Raw genomic sequence first — 6,369 nt, forward strand, 5'->3', positions numbered from 1 at the left:
AGCCCCCAAAACAGAAAAGACTCAGAGATTATGACTTATGCTGCAGATTTACAAATGGATGCAGATATAACCAAGATGTCGGAGATGGAATTCAGGCTAGCAATTGTGAAGACAATGGCTAGAATGGAGAAATCAATTAATGGCAACATAGAGTCTCTAAGGGCAGAAATAAAAGGGGAATTGGCAGAACTTAAAAATGCTATCAATGAGATCCAATCCAATCTAGATAATCTAACAGCTAGGGTAACTGAGGCAGAAGAGAGAATAAGCGACCTGGAAGACAATATAATAGATAAAAAGGGAAAAGAGGAGGCCAGGGAAAAACAACTCAGAATCCATGAAAATAGAATCAGAGAAATAAGTGACACCATGAGGCATTCCAATGTCAGAATAATTGGAATCCCGGAGGGAGTGGAGAGAGAGAGAGGACTAGAAGATGTATTTGAGCAAATCGTAGCTGAGAACTTCCCTAATCTGGGGAATGAAACAAACATTCGAGTCCTAGAGGCAGAGAGGACCCCTCCTAAGATCAAGGAAAACAGGCCAACACCCCGGCATGTAATAGTAAAACTTGCAAATCTTAGAACCAAGGAAACCATCTTCAGGGCAGTTAGGGGGAAGAGATTCCTTACGGACAGAGGGAGGAACATCAGAATAACGTCAGACCTATCCACAGAGACCTGGCAAGCCAGAAAGGGCTGGCAAGACATATTCAGGGTACTAAATGAGAAGAACATGCAGCCAAGAATACTTTATCCGGCAAGGCTTTCATTTAGAATGGATGGAGAGATGCAGAACTTCCACGACCGGCAGAAACTGAAAGAATATGTGACCACTAAGCCGGCCCTGCAAGAAATATTAAGGGGGTTACTATAAAAGGAGAAAGACCCCAAGAGTGATCTACAACAGAAATTTACAGGGACAATCTATAAAGACAACGTCTTCACAGGCAACATGATGACAATTAATTCATATCTTTCAATAATCACTCTCAACGTGAATGGCCTAAATGTTCCCATAAAACGGCACAGGGTTGCAGATTCGATAAAAAGACAGGACCCATCCATATGCTGTCTACAAGAGACTCATTCTGAACCTAAAGATACATCCAGACTGAAAGTGAAGGGATGGAGATCTATCTTCCATGCTAATGGACCTCAAAAGAAAGCTGGGGTAGCAATTCTTAGATCAGACAAATTAGATTTTAAACTAAAGTCTGTAATAAGAGACACAGAAGGACACTATATCATTCTTAAAGGGTCTATCCAACAGAAGATCTAACAATTGTAAATATCTATGCCCCCAACATGGGAGCAGCCATCTACATAAGCCAACTGTTAACCAAAATAAAGAGTCATATTGATAACAATACGTTAATTGTAGGAGACCTCAATACTCCACTCTCAGCAATGGACAGATCATCTAAGCAGAAAATCAACAAGGAAATAAGAGCTTTGAATGATACAGTGGACCAGATGGACCTCATAGATATTTACAGAACATTCCACCCTAAAACAACAGAATACTCATTCTTCTCGAGCGCACATGGAACTTTCTCCAGAATAGACCATATACTGGGTCACAAATCAGGTCTCAACCGATACCAAAAGATTGAGATTATTCCCTGCATATTCTCAGACCACAATGCTCTAAAACTGGAACTCAATCACAAGAAAAAATTTGGCAGAAATTCAAACACTTGGAAGCTAAAGACCACTCTGCTCAAGAATGTTTGGGTCAACCAAGAAATCAAAGAAGAACTTAAACAATTCATGGAAATCAATGAGAATGAAAACACATCGGTCCAAAACCTATGGGATACTGCAAAGGCAGTCCTAAGGGGGAAATACATAGCCATCCAAGCCTCACTCAAAAAAATAGAAAAATCCCGAATTCACCAACTAACTCTACACCTTAAAGAACTAGAGAAAAAGCAACAAACGATGCCTAAGCCACACATTAGAAGAGAAATAATTAAAATTAGAGCAGAAATCAATGAATTAGAAACCAGAAACACAGTAGATCAGATCAATGAAACTAGAAGTTGGTTCTTTGAAAGAATTAATAAGATTGATAAACCACTGGCCAGACTTATCCAAAAGAAAAGAGAAAGGACCCAAATTAATAAAATTATGAGTGAAAGGGGAGAGATCACGACTAACACCAAGGAAATAGAAACAATTATTAGAAATTATTATCAACAACTATATGCCAATAAACTGAGCAATCTGGATGAAATGGAGGCCTTCCTGGAAACCTATAAGCTGCCAAGACTGAAACAGGAAGAAATTGACAACCCGAATAGGCCAATAACCAGTAACGAGATTGAAGCAGTGATCAAAAACCTCCCAAAAAACAAGAGTCCAGGGCCTGATGGATTCCCTGGGAAATTCTACCAAACATTCAAAGAAGAAATAATACCTATTCTACTGAAGCTGTTTCAAAAAATAGAAACAGAAGGAAAACTTCCAAGCTCATTCTATGAGGCCAGCATTACCTTAATCCCTGAACCAGGCAAAGACCCGATCAAAAAGGAGAATTTCAGACCGATATCCCTGATGAATATGGATTCCAAAATCCTCAACAAAATCCTAGCTAATAGGATCCAACAATACATTAAAAGGATCATCCACCACGACCAAGTGGGATTTATCCCCGGGATGCAAGGGTGGTTCAACATTTGCAAATCAATCAATGTGATAGAACACATTAATAAGAGGAGGGAGAAGAACCATATGGTCCTCTCAATTGATGCAGAAAAAGCATTTGACAAAATACAACATCCTTTCCTGATTAAAACTCTCCAGAGTATAGGGATAGAGGGAACATTCCTCAAGCTCATAAAATCCATCTATGAAAAACCCACAGCGAATATCATCCTCAATGAGGAAAAGCTGAGAGCCTTTCCCTTTAGATCAGGAACACGTCAAGGGTGCCCACTCTCACCACTGTTGTTCAACATAGTACTAGAAGTCCTAGCAACAGCAATCAGACAACAAAAAGAAATAAAAGGTATTCAAATTGGCAAAGAAGAAGTCAAACTCTCTCTTGTCGCAGACGACATGATACTTTATGTGGAAAACCCAAAAGACTCCACCCCCAAATTACTAGAACTCATCCAGCAATTCAGTAATGTGGCAGGATACAAAATCAATGCACAGAAATCAGTTGCTTTCTTATACACTAACAACGCAACTGTAGAAAGAGAAATTAAAGAAACGATTCCATTTACAATAGCACCAAAAACCATAAGATACCTCGGAATAAACCTAAGCAAAGAGGTAAAAGATCTATACTCTAGGAACTACAAAACACTCATGAAAGAAATTGAAGAAGACACAAAAAGATGGAAAAATATTCCACGCTCGTGGATCGGAAGAATAAACATTGTTAAAATGCCTATGCTACCCAGAGCAATCTATACCTTCAATGCCATCCCGATCAAAATTCCAATGACATTTTTCAAAGTGCTGGAACAAACAATCCCAAAATTTGTATGGAATCAGAAAAGACCCCGAATCGCCAAGGAGATGTTGAAAAAGAAAAACAAAGCTGGGGGCATCACGTTGCCCGATTTCAAGCTATATTACAAAGCTGTGATCACCAAAACAGCATGGTACTGGCACAAAAACAGATATACAGACCAATGGAACAGAATAGAGAACCCAGATATGGACCCTCAACTCTATGGTCAAATAATCTTTGACAAAGCAGGAAAAAACATGCAATGGAAAAAAGACAGTCTCTTCAATAAATGGTGCTGGGAAAATTGGACAGTCACAATCAGAAGACTGAAACTTGACCATTCTCTAACACCATTTACAAAGATAAACTCAAAGTGGATGAAAGACCTCAATGTGAGACAGGAATCCATCAAAATCCTAGAGGGGAACATAGGCAGTAACCTCTTTGACATCAGCCACAGCAACTTCTTTCAAGATACATCTCCAAAAGCTAGTGAAACAAAAGCAAAAACGAACTTTTGGGACTTCATCAAGATAAAAAGCTTCTGCATAGCAAAGGAAACAGTCAACAAAATAAAGTGGCAACCCACAGAATGGGAGAAGATATTTGCAAATGACACTACAGATAAAGGGCTGGTGTCCAAAATCTATAAAGAACTTCTCAAACTCAACACCCAAAAAACAAATAATCAAGTCAAAAAGTGGGCAGAGGAGATGAACAGACACTTCTCTGAAGAAGACATACAAATGGCTAACAGACACATGAAAAAATGTTCATCATCATTAGCCATCAGGGAAATCCAAATCAAAACCACACTGAGATACCACCTTACACCAGTTAGAATGGCAAAAATGGACAGGGAAAGAAACAACAAATGTTGGAGACATTGTGGAGAAAGGGGAACCCTCTTACACTGTTGGTGGGAATGCAAGTTGGTACAGCCACTTTGGAAAACAGTGTGGAGGTTCCTCAAAAATTTAAAAATAGAGCTACCCTATGACCCAGTAATTGCACTCCTGGGTATTTACCCCAAAGACACAGATGTAGTGAAAAGAAGGGCCATATGCACCCCAATGTTCATAGCAGCAATGTCCGCGATAGCCAAACTGTGGAAAGAGCCGAGATGCCCTTCAACAGATGAATGGATAAAGAAGATGTGGTCCATATATACAATGGAATATTACTCAGCCATCAGAAAGGATGAATACCCAACTTTTACATCAGCATGGATGGGACTGGAGGAGATTATGCTAAGTGAAATAAGTCAAGCAGAGAAAATCAATTATCATATGGTTTCACTTATTTGTGGAACATAAGGAATAACATGGAGGACATTAGGAGAAGGAAGGGAAAAATGGGCGGGGGGAATTGGAGGGAGAGATGAACCATGAGAGACTATGGACCTGAGAAACAAACAGGGTTTTAGAGGGGAGGGGGGAGGGGGGATTGGTTAGCCCGTTGATGGGTATTAAGGAGGGCACGTACTGCATGGAGCACTGGGTGTTATACGAAAACAATGGATCGTGGATCACCACATCAAAAACTAATGATGTATTGTATGGTGACTAACATAACATAATAAAATTAAAAAAAAAAAAGACTGCATTTGACTTTTGTGTATGGTATAATAAAGGGCAACAGATACATTTTTAAAATATGGCAATCCAACTGTTCTGGCACTGTTTACTGAAAATACCATCTCTTCCCTACCGTACTGCTTTACTCTGACTTTTGTCAGAAATCAGGCAACTGGATATGTGTGAGTCCATCTCCTAATCTCTTCTACTAAGCTTAGTGAATTCACACTGAAATAGCTACAAGTCCCACGTTAATTTTTAAAATAAAATATCTGAGGAAGTGTCGATTTCTGGGAACTTGGGGTTTTTCTAGCTATCTTTTAAATTGATTTCTTATAAAGACAAATACCATATGATTTCACTTATATGAGGAATTTAAGAAATGTAACAGATGAACTTAGGGGGAGAAAAGAGAGAGGAAAACTATAAAACAGACTCGTAACTATAGAGAACAAACTGAGAGGGGCTGGAGGGGTGGTGGGCAGGTGGATGGGTTAAATGGGTGACGGGTATGAAGGAGGGCACTTGTCGTGATGAGCACTGGTTGTTGTATGTAAGTGATGAACCACTAAATCCTACACCTGAAACTAATATTACACGGTATGTTAACTAGCATTTAAAAAAGAACTTGGAAGAAAAAATTTTCAAAAAGTTGTTTTCTTGTTTAATTTTGTTGTGATCTAAAGATGTACTCTCAATAATTTTATGCTTTGAAAATTTGATGAGATTAGTATCCAAAATATATAAAGAACTTATCAAACTCAACACCCCAAAAAGGAATAATTCAATTTAAAAATAGGCAGAAGGCATGAATAGACATTTTTCTGAGGAAGACATGTAGATGGCCAACAGACACATGAAAAGATGCTTAACATCATCATCAGGGAAATACAAATCAAAACTACAATGGGATATCACCTCACACCTGTCAGAATGGCTAAAACCAACAACACAAGAAACAACTGGTGTTGACATGGATGCAGAGAAAGGGGAACCCTCTTGCTCTGGTGGTGGGAATGTAAAGTGGTATAGCCACTCTGGAAAACAGTATGGAGGTTCCTCAAAAAGTTAAAAATAGAACTACCCTATGATCCAGCAACTGTACTAGTAGGTATTTACCTGAAGAATGCAAAAATACTAATTCAAAGGGTTACATATGCCCCAATATTTATAGCAGCATTATCAACAATAGCCAAATTATGGAAACAGCCGAAATGTCCATTGATTGATGAATGGATAAAGGTGGGGTATATATACAATGGAATATTACTCAGCTATTGGCTGAGTTGGCTGAGAATGAAATCTTGCCAACTGCAATGACATGGAT

The sequence above is a fragment of the Halichoerus grypus genome, chromosome 7 (assembly GCF_964656455.1).
Source record: "Halichoerus grypus chromosome 7, mHalGry1.hap1.1, whole genome shotgun sequence".
Classification (NCBI taxonomy): domain Eukaryota; kingdom Metazoa; phylum Chordata; class Mammalia; order Carnivora; family Phocidae; genus Halichoerus; species Halichoerus grypus.